This window comes from Balaenoptera borealis (genome assembly GCF_965194805.1).
Source record: "Balaenoptera borealis genome assembly, chromosome: 10".
Taxonomy (NCBI): Eukaryota; Metazoa; Chordata; class Mammalia; order Artiodactyla; family Balaenopteridae; genus Balaenoptera; species Balaenoptera borealis.
Window position 1 is genome coordinate 39,439,304 of NC_138874.1, and position 17,320 is coordinate 39,456,623.

The window sequence follows — 17,320 nt, forward strand, 5'->3', positions numbered from 1 at the left end:
GAGCCATAAGGGTGGACACTCTTGGGGCTGAGAGGTTTGGTGAGGTTGGGTGAGCTAACGCAGACCCTGTAAAATAATACAGCGTGGTACCCATCCCATGGGTCCCAAATCTCCAGGTTCAAGGGCATCTTCCTACATCGAAAACATGCATGAGAAACCCAAAAGATGGTACACCGTGTGATAGGGAAAGGTTTCTAAAACGCACCTCATTTCTCATCTCCTTGTGCTCCGGTTCGCCATTCCAGCCACTTTACTAGCAATCTCCCTCCTTGGAGAATCAGCACCTTTAACCTCCTGTTCCTTACAGGTTGCAATCTGTCCTGAGGATGAACGGGAAGAGGGGGAACCAATGAGAGACTAGCTCTAGGTGTTGGGACAGGCACACGTCACTCTATTTTCCCATCAGGAAGAAGAATTAACCACAGGCTCAGCCTGCCGCCCGGAGCCAGAATAGGGCCTGAAGCAATCCTGCGCTTTTGCGGCCAGCTCCCAAGAAAGCGAGTTGAGAAATGGAGCTCAGGGGCACTGCAATTCACAGACCTGCACAGTTAGAAATGATAACTCTCGTCCACAAATATATTGAGGGAAGGCAACGAAGAGGATTTGAAAGCAAGGCAGAATTGCAGGAAACCGATTTCAGGAGGTAGATTCGAATCGCCTTTAAAGCACAGGAAAAGCGGCAAAACCTCGACAATGATGCCCTTGGCCAAAAAGGGCGTATGCGTTTTTTCCTGAATATATTCAGGAAAAAACGCATACGCCCTTTTTGGCCAACCAAGCAACCTGCAAAGGCAAATCAGCGCTACAAAGAAGTCTCGCTTCCCATCGGTCAAAAGGGCCATGCTGAATAAAGTGTCAAAACCAGAAATGCAGGACAGGCCATGGAGAAATGGGAGCCTTGCTACGCTGATGGGCGGGCTGTAAATTGCCAACAGCCACTCTGGAGAAGTGTACGGTGTGTCCTGAAACATCTAAAAAACTCAGCTTAGAGAGCATAGGGCACTTCCACTCATGGGCGTATAAATTGGGAAAACTAAAAATCAGCAAGACACAGGCACCCCAAAGTTTAGGGCTGCTCTGTTGACAAGAACCTCCACTTCGTTACACCTGAAACATCCCAGGAAAGAGAAGAATGGATAAAGAAGTTGTGGTCCTTATGTACAATGGAATATCACTCAGCCATGAAATCAACGTCCTAAGGCTAGGAGCAGCATGATGAGTGGATTTAGGTACAACGATTCTAAGTGAAATAAGTCACACAGAAAAAGACACTTATCATAAGATATCACTTATAGAGGGAATGTAAAAACCGCTACCCTTGAACTGAATTACAAAACAGAACAGAGTCGCACGTTTAGAAAACACACTATGGCTGCTTAACGGGAAAGGTGAGGTGGGTTGATGCATAAAACAAGGGTTTCAAATTAGCTCAGATACCGTTCCATAAACCCAATATGTAATAGACAAGACCTACTCCTTGCTCAGTGAACTGGACTCAACACCCCCTATTCACCGCCCAAGAACATATTTGACTAGTAAGAATCTTAAAACCTATGTATTGCTATCTCTCTGTAAGTGAGTCAAGTGGGTGTAAAGCGGCATAAACACAGCAGTGCAAAGCAGCTAAACCCCATTATAAAAATCAATTACTTTTAAAAACCCGTGAAACAAAGACAGTGAAAGAGAAATTCTTACAAAATTCGTTCAGGGGCTGCGATGCCACCTGGATTGACCATATCTAGACCCACAGCTGACTGAGCCATAAGGGTGGACACTCTTGGGGCTGAGAGGTTTGGTGAGGTTGGGTGAGCTAACGCAGACCCTGTAAAATAATACAGCGTGGTACCCATCCCATGGGTCCCAAATCTCCAGGTTCAAGGGCATCTTCCTACATCGAAAACATGCATGAGAAACCCAAAAGATGGTACACCGTGTGATAGGGAAAGGTTTCTAAAACGCACCTCATTTCTCATCTCCTTGTGCTCCGGTTCGCCATTCCAGCCACTTTACTAGCAATCTCCCTCCTTGGAGAATCAGCACCTTTAACCTCCTGTTCCTTACAGGTTGCAATCTGTCCTGAGGATGAACGGGAAGAGGGGGAACCAATGAGAGACTAGCTCTAGGTGATGGGACAGGCACACGTCACTCTATTTTCCCATCAGGAAGAAGAATTAACCACAGGCTCAGCCTGCCGCCCGGAGCCAGAATAGGGCCTGAAGCAATCCTGCGCTTTTGCGGCCAGCTCCCAAGAAAGCGAGTTGAGAAGTGGAGCTCAGGGGCACTGCAATTCACAGACCTGCACAGTTAGAAATGATAACTCTCGTCCACAAATATATTGAGGGAAGGCAACGAAGAGGATTTGAAAGCAAGGCAGAATTGCAGGAAACAGATTTCAGGAGGTAGATTCGAATCGCCTTTAAAGCACAGGAAAAGCGGCAAAACCTCGACAATGATGCCCTTGGCCAAAAAGGGCGTATGCGTTTTTTCCTGAATATATTCAGGAAAAAACGCATACGCCCTTTTTGGCCAACCAAGCAACCTGCAAAGGCAAATCAGCGCTACAAAGAAGTCTCGCTTCCCATCGGTCAAAAGGGCCATGCTGAATAAAGTGTCAAAACCAGAAATGCAGGACAGGCCATGGAGAAATGGGAGCCTTGCTACGCTGATGGGCGGGCTGTAAATGGCCAACAGCCACTCTGGAGAAGAGTACGGTGTGTCCTGAAACATCTAAAAAACTCAGCTTACAGAGCATAGGGCACTTCCACTCATGGGCGTATAAATTGGGAAAACTAAAAATCAGCAAGACACAGGCACCCCAAAGTTTAGGGCTGCTCTGTTGACAAGAACCTCCACTTCGTTACACCTGAAACATCCCAGGAAAGAGAAGAATGGATAAAGAAGTTGTGGTCCTTATGTACAATGGAATATCACTCAGCCAGGAAATCAACGTCCTAAGGCTAGGAGCAGCATGATGAGTGGATTTAGGTACAACGATTCTAAGTGAAATAAGTCACACAGAAAAAGACACTTATCATAAGATATCACTTATAGAGGGAATGTAAAAACGGCTACCCTTGAACTGAATTACAAAACAGAACAGAGTCACACGTTTAGAAAACACACTATGGCTGCTTAACGGGAAAGGTGAGGTGGGGTGATGCATAAAACAAGGGTTTCAAATTAGCTCAGATACCGTTCCATAAACCCAATATGTAATAGACAAGACCTACTCCTTGCTCAGTGAACTGGACTCAACACCCCCTAGTCACCGCCCAAGAATATATCTGACTAGTAAGAATCTTAAAACCTATGTATTGCTATCTCTCTGTAAGTGAGTCAAGTGGGTGTAAAGCGGCATAAACACAGCAGTGCAAAGCAGCTAAACCCCATTATAAAAATCAATTACTTTTAGAAACCCGTGAAACAAAGACAGTGAAAGAGAAATTCTTACAAAATTCGTTCAGGGGCTGCGATGCCACCTGGATTGACCATATCTAGACCCACAGCCGACTGAGCCATAAGGGTGGACACTCTTGGGGCTGAGAGGTTTGGTGAGGTTGGGTGAGCTAACGCAGACCCTGTAAAATAATACAGCGTGGTACCCATCCCATAGGTCCCAAATCTCCAGGTTCAAGGGCATCTTCCTACATCGAAAACATGCATGAGTAACCCAGAAGATGGTACACCGTGTGATCGGGAAAGGTTTCTAAAACGCACCTCATTTCTCATCTCCTTGTGCTCCGGTTCGCCATTCCAGCCACTTTACTAGCAATCTCCCTCCTTGGAGAATCAGCACCTTTAACCTCCTGTTCCTTACAGGTTGCAATCTGTGCTGAGGATGAACGGGAAGAGGGGGAACCAATGAGAGACTAGCTCTAGGTGTTGGGACAGGCACACGTCACTCTATTTTCCCATCAGGAAGAAGAATTAACCACAGGCTCAGCCTGCCGCCCGGAGCCAGAATAGGGCCTGAAGCAATCCTGCGCTTTTGCGGCCAGCTCCCAAGAAAGCGAGTTGAGAAATGGAGCTCAGGGGCACTGCAATTCACAGACCTGCACAGTTAGAAATGATAACTCTCGTCCACAAATATATTGAGGGAAGGCAACGAAGAGGATTTGAAAGCAAGGCAGAATTGCAGGAAACCGATTTCAGGAGGTAGATTCGAATCGCCTTTAAAGCACAGGAAAAGCGGCAAAACCTCGACAATGATGCCCTTGGCCAAAAAGGGCGTATGCGTTTTTTCCTGAATATATTCAGGAAAAAACGCATACGCCCTTTTTGGCCAACCAAGCAACCTGCAAAGGCAAATCAGCGCTACAAAGAAGTCTCGCTTCCCATCGGTCAAAAGGGCCATGCTGAATAAAGTGTCAAAACCAGAAATGCAGGACAGGCCATGGAGAAATGGGAGCCTTGCTACGCTGATGGGCGGGCTGTAAATTGCCAACAGCCACTCTGGAGAAGTGTACGGTGTGTCCTGAAACATCTAAAAAACTCAGCTTACAGAGCATAGGGCACTTCCACTCATGGGCGTATAAATTGGGAAAACTAAAAATCAGCAAGACACAGGCACCCCAAAGTTTAGGGCTGCTCTGTTGACAAGAACCTCCACTTCGTTACACCTGAAACATCCCAGGAAAGAGAAGAATGGATAAAGAAGTTGTGGTCCTTATGTACAATGGAATATCACTCAGCCATGAAATCAACGTCCTAAGGCTAGGAGCAGCATGATGAGTGGATTTAGGTACAACGATTCTAAGTGAAATAAGTCACACAGAAAAAGACACTTATCATAAGATATCACTTATAGAGGGAATGTAAAAACCGCTACCCTTGAACTGAATTACAAAACAGAACAGAGTCGCACGTTTAGAAAACACACTATGGCTGCTTAACGGGAAAGGTGAGGTGGGTTGATGCATAAAACAAGGGTTTCAAATTAGCTCAGATACCGTTCCATAAACCCAATATGTAATAGACAAGACCTACTCCTTGCTCAGTGAACTGGACTCAACACCCCCTATTCACCGCCCAAGAACATATTTGACTAGTAAGAATCTTAAAACCTATGTATTGCTATCTCTCTGTAAGTGAGTCAAGTGGGTGTAAAGCGGCATAAACACAGCAGTGCAAAGCAGCTAAACCCCATTATAAAAATCAATTACTTTTAAAAACCCGTGAAACAAAGACAGTGAAAGAGAAATTCTTACAAAATTCGTTCAGGGGCTGCGATGCCACCTGGATTGACCATATCTAGACCCACAGCTGACTGAGCCATAAGGGTGGACACTCTTGGGGCTGAGAGGTTTGGTGAGGTTGGGTGAGCTAACGCAGACCCTGTAAAATAATACAGCGTGGTACCCATCCCATGGGTCCCAAATCTCCAGGTTCAAGGGCATCTTCCTACATCGAAAACATGCATGAGAAACCCAAAAGATGGTACACCGTGTGATAGGGAAAGGTTTCTAAAACGCACCTCATTTCTCATCTCCTTGTGCTCCGGTTCGCCATTCCAGCCACTTTACTAGCAATCTCCCTCCTTGGAGAATCAGCACCTTTAACCTCCTGTTCCTTACAGGTTGCAATCTGTCCTGAGGATGAACGGGAAGAGGGGGAACCAATGAGAGACTAGCTCTAGGTGTTGGGACAGGCACACGTCACTCTATTTTCCCATCAGGAAGAAGAATTAACCACAGGCTCAGCCTGCCGCCCGGAGCCAGAATAGGGCCTGAAGCAATCCTGCGCTTTTGCGGCCAGCTCCCAAGAAAGCGAGTTGAGAAATGGAGCTCAGGGGCACTGCAATTCACAGACCTGCACAGTTAGAAATGATAACTCTCGTCCACAAATATATTGAGGGAAGGCAACGAAGAGGATTTGAAAGCAAGGCAGAATTGCAGGAAACAGATTTCAGGAGGTAGATTCGAATCGCCTTTAAAGCACAGGAAAAGCGGCAAAACCTCGACAATGATGCCCTTGGCCAAAAAGGGCGTATTCGTTTTTTCCTGAATATATTCAGAAAAAAACGCATACGCCCTTTTTGGCCAACCAAGCAACCTGGAAAGGCAAATCAGCGCTACAAAGAAGTCTCGCTTCCCATCGGTCAAAAGGGCCATGCTGAATAAAGTGTCAAAACCAGAAATGCAGGACAGGCCATGGAGAAATGGGAGCCTTGCTACGCTGATGGGCGGGCTGTAAATGGCCAACAGCCACTCTGGAGAAGTGTACGGTGTGTCCTGAAACATCTAAAAAACTCAGCTTACAGAGCATAGGGCACTTCCACTCATGGGCGTATAAATTGGGAAAACTAAAAATCAGCAAGACACAGGCACCCCAAAGTTTAGGGCTGCTCTGTTGACAAGAACCTCCACTTCGTTACACCTGAAACATCCCAGGAAAGAGAAGAATGGATAAAGAAGTTGTGGTCCTTATGTACAATGGAATATCACTCAGCCAAGAAATCAACGTCCTAAGGCTAGGAGCAGCATGATGAGTGGATTTAGGTACAACGATTCTAAGTGAAATAAGTCACACAGAAAAAGACACTTATCATAAGATATCACTTATAGAGGGAATGTAAAAACGGCTACCCTTGAACTGAATTACAAAACAGAACAGAGTCGCACGTTTAGAAAACACACTATGGCTGCTTAACGGGAAAGGTGAGGTGGGGTGATGCATAAAACAAGGGTTTCAAATTAGCTCAGATACCGTTCCATAAACCCAATATGTAATAGACAAGACCTACTCCTTGCTCAGTGAACTGGACTCAACACCCCCTAGTCACCGCCCAAGAATATATTTGACTAGTAAGAATCTTAAAACCTATGTATTGCTATCTCTCTGTAAGTGAGTCAAGTGGGTGTAAAGCGGCATAAACACAGCAGTGCAAAGCAGCTAAACCCCATTATAAAAATCAATTACTTTTAGAAACCCGTGAAACAAAGACAGTGAAAGAGAAATTCTTACAAAATTCGTTCAGGGGTTGCGATGCCACCTGGATTGACCATATCTAGACCCACAGCTGACTGAGCCATAAGGGTGGACACGCTTGGGGCTGAGAGGTTTGGTGAGGTTGGGTGAGCTAACGCAGACCCTGTAAAATAATACAGCGTGGTACCCATCCCATAGGTCCCAAATCTCCAGGTTCAAGGGCATCTTCCTACATCGAAAACATGCATGAGAAACCCAAAAGATGGTACACCGTGTGATAGGGAAAGGTTTCTAAAACGCACCTCATTTCTCATCTCCTTGTGCTCCGGTTCGCCATTCCAGCCACTTTACTAGCAATCTCCCTCCTTGGAGAATCAGCACCTTTAACCTCCTGTTCCTTACAGGTTGCAATCTGTCCTGAGGATGAACGGGAAGAGGGGGAACCAATGAGAGACTAGCTCTAGGTGTTGGGACAGGCACAGGTCACTCTATTTTCCCATCAGGAAGAAGAATTAACCACAGGCTCAGCCTGCCGCCCGGAGCCAGAATAGGGCCTGAAGCAATCCTGCGCTTTTGCGGCCAGCTCCCAAGAAAGCGAGTTGAGAAATGGAGCTCAGGGGCACTGCAATTCACAGACCTGCACAGTTAGAAATGATAACTCTCGTCCACAAATATATTGAGGGAAGGCAACGAAGAGGATTTGAAAGCAAGGCAGAATTGCAGGAAACCGATTTCAGGAGGTAGATTCGAATCGCCTTTAAAGCACAGGAAAAGCGGCAAAACCTCGACAATGATGCCCTTGGCCAAAAAGGGCGTATGCGTTTTTTCCTGAATATATTCAGGAAAAAACGCATACGCCCTTTTTGGCCAACCAAGCAACCTGCAAAGGCAAATCAGCGCTACAAAGAAGTCTCGCTTCCCATCGGTCAAAAGGGCCATGCTGAATAAAGTGTCAAAACCAGAAATGCAGGACAGGCCATGGAGAAATGGGAGCCTTGCTACGCTGATGGGCGGGCTGTAAATTGCCAACAGCCACTCTGGAGAAGTGTACGGTGTGTCCTGAAACATCTAAAAAACTCAGCTTAGAGAGCATAGGGCACTTCCACTCATGGGCGTATAAATTGGGAAAACGAAAAATCAGCAAGACACAGGCACCCCAAAGTTTAGGGCTGCTCTGTTGACAAGAACCTCCACTTCGTTACACCTGAAACATCCCAGGAAAGAGAAGAATGGATAAAGAAGTTGTGGTCCTTATGTACAATGGAATATCACTCAGCCATGAAATCAACGTCCTAAGGCTAGGAGCAGCATGATGAGTGGATTTAGGTACAACGATTCTAAGTGAAATAAGTCACACAGAAAAAGACACTTATCATAAGATATCACTTATAGAGGGAATGTAAAAACCGCTACCCTTGAACTGAATTACAAAACAGAACAGAGTCGCACGTTTAGAAAACACACTATGGCTGCTTAACGGGAAAGGTGAGGTGGGTTGATACATAAAACAAGGGTTTCAAATTAGCTCAGATACCGTTCCATAAACCCAATATGTAATAGACAAGACCTACTCCTTGCTCAGTGAACTGGACTCAACACCCCCTATTCACCGCCCAAGAACATATTTGACTAGTAAGAATCTTAAAACCTATGTATTGCTATCTCTCTGTAAGTGAGTCAAGTGGGTGTAAAGCGGCATAAACACAGCAGTGCAAAGCAGCTAAACCCCATTATAAAAATCAATTACTTTTAAAAACCCGTGAAACAAAGACAGTGAAAGAGAAATTCTTACAAAATTCGTTCAGGGGCTGCGATGCCACCTGGATTGACCATATCTAGACCCACAGCTGACTGAGCCATAAGGGTGGACACTCTTGGGGCTGAGAGGTTTGGTGAGGTTGGGTGAGCTAACGCAGACCCTGTAAAATAATACAGCGTGGTACCCATCCCATGGGTCCCAAATCTCCAGGTTCAAGGGCATCTTCCTACATCGAAAACATGCATGAGAAACCCAAAAGATGGTACACCGTGTGATAGGGAAAGGTTTCTAAAACGCACCTCATTTCTCATCTCCTTGTGCTCCGGTTCGCCATTCCAGCCACTTTACTAGCAATCTCCCTCCTTGGAGAATCAGCACCTTTAACCTCCTGTTCCTTACAGGTTGCAATCTGTCCTGAGGATGAACGGGAAGAGGGGGAACCAATGAGAGACTAGCTCTAGGTGATGGGACAGGCACACGTCACTCTATTTTCCCATCAGGAAGAAGAATTAACCACAGGCTCAGCCTGCCGCCCGGAGCCAGAATAGGGCCTGAAGCAATCCTGCGCTTTTGCGGCCAGCTCCCAAGAAAGCGAGTTGAGAAGTGGAGCTCAGGGGCACTGCAATTCACAGACCTGCACAGTTAGAAATGATAACTCTCGTCCACAAATATATTGAGGGAAGGCAACGAAGAGGATTTGAAAGCAAGGCAGAATTGCAGGAAACAGATTTCAGGAGGTAGATTCGAATCGCCTTTAAAGCACAGGAAAAGCGGCAAAACCTCGACAATGATGCCCTTGGCCAAAAAGGGCGTATGCGTTTTTTCCTGAATATATTCAGGAAAAAACGCATACGCCCTTTTTGGCCAACCAAGCAACCTGCAAAGGCAAATCAGCGCTACAAAGAAGTCTCGCTTCCCATCGGTCAAAAGGGCCATGCTGAATAAAGTGTCAAAACCAGAAATGCAGGACAGGCCATGGAGAAATGGGAGCCTTGCTACGCTGATGGGCGGGCTGTAAATGGCCAACAGCCACTCTGGAGAAGAGTACGGTGTGTCCTGAAACATCTAAAAAACTCAGCTTACAGAGCATAGGGCACTTCCACTCATGGGCGTATAAATTGGGAAAACTAAAAATCAGCAAGACACAGGCACCCCAAAGTTTAGGGCTGCTCTGTTGACAAGAACCTCCACTTCGTTACACCTGAAACATCCCAGGAAAGAGAAGAATGGATAAAGAAGTTGTGGTCCTTATGTACAATGGAATATCACTCAGCCAAGAAATCAACGTCCTAAGGCTAGGAGCAGCATGATGAGTGGATTTAGGTACAACGATTCTAAGTGAAATAAGTCACACAGAAAAAGACACTTATCATAAGATATCACTTATAGAGGGAATGTAAAAACGGCTACCCTTGAACTGAATTACAAAACAGAACAGAGTCGCACGTTTAGAAAACACACTATGGCTGCTTAACGGGAAAGGTGAGGTGGGGTGATGCATAAAACAAGGGTTTCAAATTAGCTCAGATACCGTTCCATAAACCCAATATGTAATAGACAAGACCTACTCCTTGCTCAGTGAACTGGACTCAACACCCCCTAGTCACCGCCCAAGAATATATCTGACTAGTAAGAATCTTAAAACCTATGTATTGCTATCTCTCTGTAAGTGAGTCAAGTGGGTGTAAAGCGGCATAAACACAGCAGTGCAAAGCAGCTAAACCCCATTATAAAAATCAATTACTTTTAGAAACCCGTGAAACAAAGACAGTGAAAGAGAAATTCTTACAAAATTCGTTCAGGGGCTGCGATGCCACCTGGATTGACCATATCTAGACCCACAGCCGACTGAGCCATAAGGGTGGACACTCTTGGGGCTGAGAGGTTTGGTGAGGTTGGGTGAGCTAACGCAGACCCTGTAAAATAATACAGCGTGGTACCCATCCCATAGGTCCCAAATCTCCAGGTTCAAGGGCATCTTCCTACATCGAAAACATGCATGAGTAACCCAGAAGATGGTACACCGTGTGATCGGGAAAGGTTTCTAAAACGCACCTCATTTCTCATCTCCTTGTGCTCCGGTTCGCCATTCCAGCCGCTTTACTAGCAATCTCCCTCCTTGGAGAATCAGCACCTTTAACCTCCTGTTCCGTACAGGTTGCAATTTGTCCTGAGGATGAACGGGAAGAGGGGGAACCAATGAGAGACTAGCTCTAGGTGTTGGGACAGGCACACGTCACTCTATTTTCCCATCAGGAAGAAAAATTAACCACAGGCTCAGCCTGCCGCCCGGAGCCAGAATAGGGCCTGAAGCAATCCTGCGCTTTTGCGGCCAGCTCCCAAGAAAGCGAGTTGAGAAATGGAGCTCAGGGGCACTGCAATTCACAGACCTGCACAGTTAGAAATGATAACTCTCGTCCACAAATATATTGAGGGAAGGCAACGAAGAGAATTTGAAAGCAAGGCAGAATTGCAGGAAACCGATTTCAGGAGGTAGATTCGAATCGCCTTTAAAGCACAGGAAAAGCGGCAAAACCTCGACTATGATGCCCTTGGCCAAAAAGGGCGTATGCGTTTTTTCCTGAATATATTCAGGAAAAAACGCATACGCCCTTTTTGGCCAACCAAGCAACCTGGAAAGGCAAATCAGCGCTACAAAGAAGTCTCGCTTCCCATCGGTCAAAAGGGCCATGCTGAAAAAAGTGTCAAAACCAGAAATGCAGGACAGGCCATGGAGAAATGGGAGCCTTGCTACGCTGATGGGCGGGCTGTAAATTGCCAACAGCCACTCTGGAGAAGTGTACGGTGTGTCCTGAAACATCTAAAAAACTCAGCTTAGAGAGCATAGGGCACTTCCACTCATGGGCGTATAAATTGGGAAAACGAAAAATCAGCAAGACACAGGCACCCCAAAGTTTAGGGCTGCTCTGTTGACAAGAACCTCCACTTCGTTACACCTGAAACATCCCAGGAAAGAGAAGAATGGATAAAGAAGTTGTGGTCCTTATGTACAATGGAATATCACTCAGCCATGAAATCAACGTCCTAAGGCTAGGAGCAGCATGATGAGTGGATTTAGGTACGACGATTGTAGGTGAAATAAGTCACACAGAAAAAGACACTTATCATAAGATATCACTTATAGAGGGAATGTAAAAACCGCTACCCTTGAACTGAATTACAAAACAGAACAGAGTCACACGTTTAGAAAACACACTATGGCTGCTTAACGGGAAAGGTGAGGTGGGGTGATGCATAAAACAAGGGTTTCAAATTAGCTCAGATACCGTTCCATAAACCCAATATGTAATACACAAGACCTACTCCTTGCTCAGTGAACTGGACTCAACACCCCCTATTCACCGCCCAAGAATATATCTGACTAGTAAGAATCTTAAAACCTATGTATTGCTATCTCTCTGTAAGTGAGTCAAGTGGGTGTAAAGCGGCATAAACACAGCAGTGCAAAGCAGCTAAACCCCATTATAAAAATCAATTACTTTTAAAAACCCGTGAAACAAAGACAGTGAAAGAGAAATTCTTACAAAATTCGTTCAGGGGCTGCGATGCCACCTGGATTGACCATATCTAGACACACACCTGACTGAGCCATAAGGGTGGACACTCTTGGGGCTGAGAGTTTTGGTGAGGTTGGGTGAGCTAACGCAGACCCTTTAAAGTAGTACGGCGTGGTACCCATGCCATGGGTCCCAAATCTCCAGGTTCAAGGGCATCTTCCTACATCGAAAACATGCATGAGAAACCCAGAAGACGGTACACCGTGTGACCGGGAAAGGTTTCTAAAACGCACCTCATTTCTCATCTCCTTGTGCTCCGGTTCGCCATTCCAGCCGCTTTACTAGCAATCTCCCTCCTTGGAGAATCAGCACCTTTAACCTCCTGTTCCGTACACGTTGCAATTTGTCCTGAGGATGAACGGGAAGAGGGGGAACCAATGAGAGACTAGCTCTAGGTGTTGGGACAGGCACACGTCACTCTATTTTCCCATCAGGAAGAAAAATTAACCACAGGCTCAGCCTGCCGCCCGGAGCCAGAATAGGGCCTGAAGAAATCCTGCGCTTTTGCGGCCAGCTCCCAAGAAAGCGAGTTGAGAAATGGAGCTCAAGGGCACTGCAATTCACAGACCTGCACAGTTAGAAATGATAACTCTCGTCCACAAATATATTGAGGGAAGGCAACGAAGAGAATTTGAAAGCAAGGCAGAATTGCAGGAAACCGATTTCAGGAGGTAGATTCGAATCGCCTTTAAAGCACAGGAAAAGCGGCAAAACCTCGACTATGATGCCCTTGGCCAAAAAGGGCGTATGCGTTTTTTCCTGAATATATTCAGGAAAAAACGCATACGCCCTTTTTGGCCAACCAAGCAACCTGGAAAGGCAAATCAGCGCTACAAAGAAGTCTCGCTTCCCATCGGTCAAAAGGGCCATGCTGAATAAAGTGTCAAAACCAGAAATGCAGGACAGGCCATGGAGAAATGGGAGCCTTGCTACGCTGATGGGCGGGCTGTAAATTGCCAACAGCCACTCTGGAGAAGTGTACGGTGTGTCCTGAAACATCTAAAAAACTCAGCTTACAGAGCATAGGGCACTTCCACTCATGGGCGTATAAATTGGGAAAACTAAAAATCAGCAAGACACAGGCACCCCAAAGTTTAGGGCTGCTCTGTTGACAAGAACCTCCACTTCGTTACACCTGAAACATCCCAGGAAAGAGAAGAATGGATAAAGAAGTTGTGGTCCTTATGTACAATGGAATATCACTCAGCCATGAAATCAACGTCCTAAGGCTAGGAGCAGCATGATGAGTGGATTTAGGTACGACGATTCTAAGTGAAATAAGTCACACAGAAAAAGACACTTATCATAAGATATCACTTATAGAGGGAATGTAAAAACCGCTACCCTTGAACTGAATTACAAAACAGAACAGAGTCACACGTTTAGAAAACACACTATGGCTGCTTAACGGGAAAGGTGAGGTGGGGTGATGCATAAAACAAGGGTTTCAAATTAGCTCAGATACCGTTCCATAAACCCAATATGTAATAGACAAGACCTACTCCTTGCTCAGTGAACTGGACTCAACACCCCCTATTCACCGCCCAAGAATATATCTGACTAGTAAGAATCTTAAAACCTATGTATTGCTATCTCTCTGTAAGTGAGTCAAGTGGGTGTAAAGCGGCATAAACACAGCAGTGCAAAGCAGCTAAACCCCATTATAAAAATCAATTACTTTTAAAAACCCGTGAAACAAAGACAGTGAAAGAGAAATTCTTACAAAATTCGTTCAGGGGCTGCGATGCCACCTGGATTGACCATATCTAGACCCACAGCTGACTGAGCCATAAGGGTGGACACTCTTGGGGCTGAGAGGTTTGGTGAGGTTGGGTGAGCTAACGCAGACCCTGTAAAATAATACAGCGTGGTACCCATCCCATGGGTCCCAAATCTCCAGGTTCAAGGGCATCTTCCTACATCGAAAACATGCATGAGAAACCCAGAAGATGGTACACCGTGTGATCGGGAAAGGTTTCTAAAACGCACCTCATTTCTCATCTCCTTGTGCTCCGGTTCGCCATTCCAGCCACTTTACTAGCAATCTCCCTCCTTGGAGAATCAGCACCTTTAACCTCCTGTTCCTTACAGGTTGCAATCTGTCCTGAGGATGAACGGGAAGAGGGGGAACCAATGAGAGACTAGCTCTAGGTGTTGGGACAGGCACAGGTCACTCTATTTTCCCATCAGGAAGAAGAATTAACCACAGGCTCAGCCTGCCGCCCGGAGCCAGAATAGGGCCTGAAGCAATCCTGCGCTTTTGCGGCCAGCTCCCAAGAAAGCGAGTTGAGAAATGGAGCTCAGGGGCACTGCAATTCACAGACCTGCACAGTTAGAAATGATAACTCTCGTCCACAAATATATTGAGGGAAGGCAACGAAGAGGATTTGAAAGCAAGGCAGAATTGCAGGAAACAGATTTCAGGAGGTAGATTCGAATCGCCTTTAAAGCACAGGAAAAGCGGCAAAACCTCGACTATGATGCCCTTGGCCAAAAAGGGCGTATGCGTTTTTTCCTGAATATATTCAGGAAAAAACGCATACGCCCTTTTTGGCCAACCAAGCAACCTGGAAAGGCAAATCAGCGCTACAAAGAAGTCTCGCTTCCCATCGGTCAAAAGGGCCATGCTGAATAAAGTGTCAAAACCAGAAATGCAGGACAGGCCATGGAGAAATGGGAGCCTTGCTACGCTGATGGGCGGGCTGTAAATTGCCAACAGCCACTCTGGAGAAGTGTACGGTGTGTCCTGAAACATCTAAAAAACTCAGCTTACAGAGCATAGGGCACTTCCACTCATGGGCGTATAAATTGGGAAAACTAAAAATCAGCAAGACACAGGCACCCCAAAGTTTAGGGCTGCTCTGTTGACAAGAACCTCCACTTCGTTACACCTGAAACATCCCAGGAAAGAGAAGAATGGATAAAGAAGTTGTGGTCCTTATGTACAATGGAATATCACTCAGCCATGAAATCAACGTCCTAAGGCTAGGAGCAGCATGATGAGTGGATTTAGGTACCACGATTCTAAGTGAAATAAGTCACACAGAAAAAGACACTTATCATAAGATATCACTTATAGAGGGAATGTAAAAACCGCTACCCTTGAACTGAATTACAAAACAGAACAGAGTCGCACGTTTAGAAAACACACTATGGCTGCTTAACGGGAAAGGTGAGGTGGGGTGATGCATAAAACAAGGGTTTCAAATTAGCTCAGATACCGTTCCATAAACCCAATATGTAATACACAAGACCTACTCCTTGCTCAGTGAACTGGACTCAACACCCCCTATTCACCGCCCAAGAATATATCTGACTAGTAAGAATCTTAAAACTTATGTATTGCTATCTCTCTGTAAGTGAGTCAAGTGGGTGTAAAGCGGCATAAACACAGCAGTGCAAAGCAGCTAAACCCCATTATAAAAATCAATTACTTTTAAAAACCTGTGAAACAAAGACAGTGAAAGAGAAATTCTTACAAAATTCGTTCAGGGGCTGCGATGCCACCTGGATTGACCATATCTAGACCCACAGCTGACTGAGCCATAAGGGTGGACACTCTTGGGGCTGAGAGGTTTGGTGAGGTTGGGTGAGCTAACGCAGACCCTGTAAAATAATACAGCGTGGTACCCATCCCATGGGTCCCAAATCTCCAGGTTCAAGGGCATCTTCCTACATCGAAAACATGCATGAGAAACCCAGAAGATGGTACACCGTGTGACCGGGAAAGGTTTCTAAAACGCACCTCATTTCTCATCTCCTTGTGCTCCGGTTCGCCATTCCAGCCGCTTTACTAGCAATCTCCCTCCTTGGAGAATCAGCACCTTTAACCTCCTGTTCTGTACAGGTTGCAATCTGTCCTGAGGATGAACGGGAAGAGGGGGAACCAATGAGCGACTAGCTCTAGGTGTTGGGACAGGCACAGGTCACTCTATTTTCCCATCAGGAAGAAGAATTAACCACAGGCTCAGCCTGCCGCCCGGAGCCAGAATAGGGCCTGAAACAATCCTGCGCTTTTGCGGCCAGCTCCCAAGAAAGCGAGTTGAGAAATGGAGCTCAGGGGCACTGCAATTCACAGACCTGCACAGTTAGAAATGATAACTCTCGTCCACAAATATATTGAGGGAAGGCAACGAAGAGGATTTGAAAGCAAGGCAGAATTGCAGGAAACAGATTTCAGGAGGTAGATTCGAATCGCCTTTAAAGCACAGGAAAAGCGGCAAAACCTCGACAATGATGCCCTTGGCCAAAAAGGGCGTATGCGTTTTTTCCTGAATATATTCAGGAAAAAACGCATACGCCCTTTTTGGCCAACCAAGCAACCTGGAAAGGCAAATCAGCGCTACAAAGAAGTCTCGCTTCCCATCGGTCAAAAGGGCCATGCTGAATAAAGTGTCAAAACCAGAAATGCAGGACAGGCCATGGAGAAATGGGAGCCTTGCTACGCTGATGGGCGGGCTGTAAATGGCCAACAGCCACTCTGGAGAACTGTACGGTGTGTCCTGAAACATCTAAAAAACTCAGCTTAGAGAGCATAGGGCACTTCCACTCATGGGCGTATAAATTGGGAAAACTAAAAATCAGCAAGACACAGACACCCCAAAGTTTAGGGCTGCTCTGTTGACAAGAACCTCCACTTCGTTACACCTGAAACATCCCAGGAAAGAGAAGAATGGATAAAGAAGTTGTGGTCCTTATGTACAATGGAATATCACTCAGCCATGAAATCAACGTCCTAAGGCTAGGAGCAGCATGATGAGTGGATTTAGGTACGACAATTCTAAGTGAAATAAGTCACACAGAAAAAGACACTTATCATAAGATATCACTTATAGAGGGAATGTAAAAACCGCTACCCTTGAACTGAATTACAAAACAGAACAGAGTCGCACGTTTAGAAAACACACTATGGCTGCTTAACGGGAAAGGTGAGGTGGGGTGATGCATAAAACAAGGGTTTCAAATTAGCTCAGATACCGTTCCATAAACCCAATATGTAATAGACAAGACCTACTCCTTGCTCAGTGAACTGGACTCAACACCCCCTATTCACCGC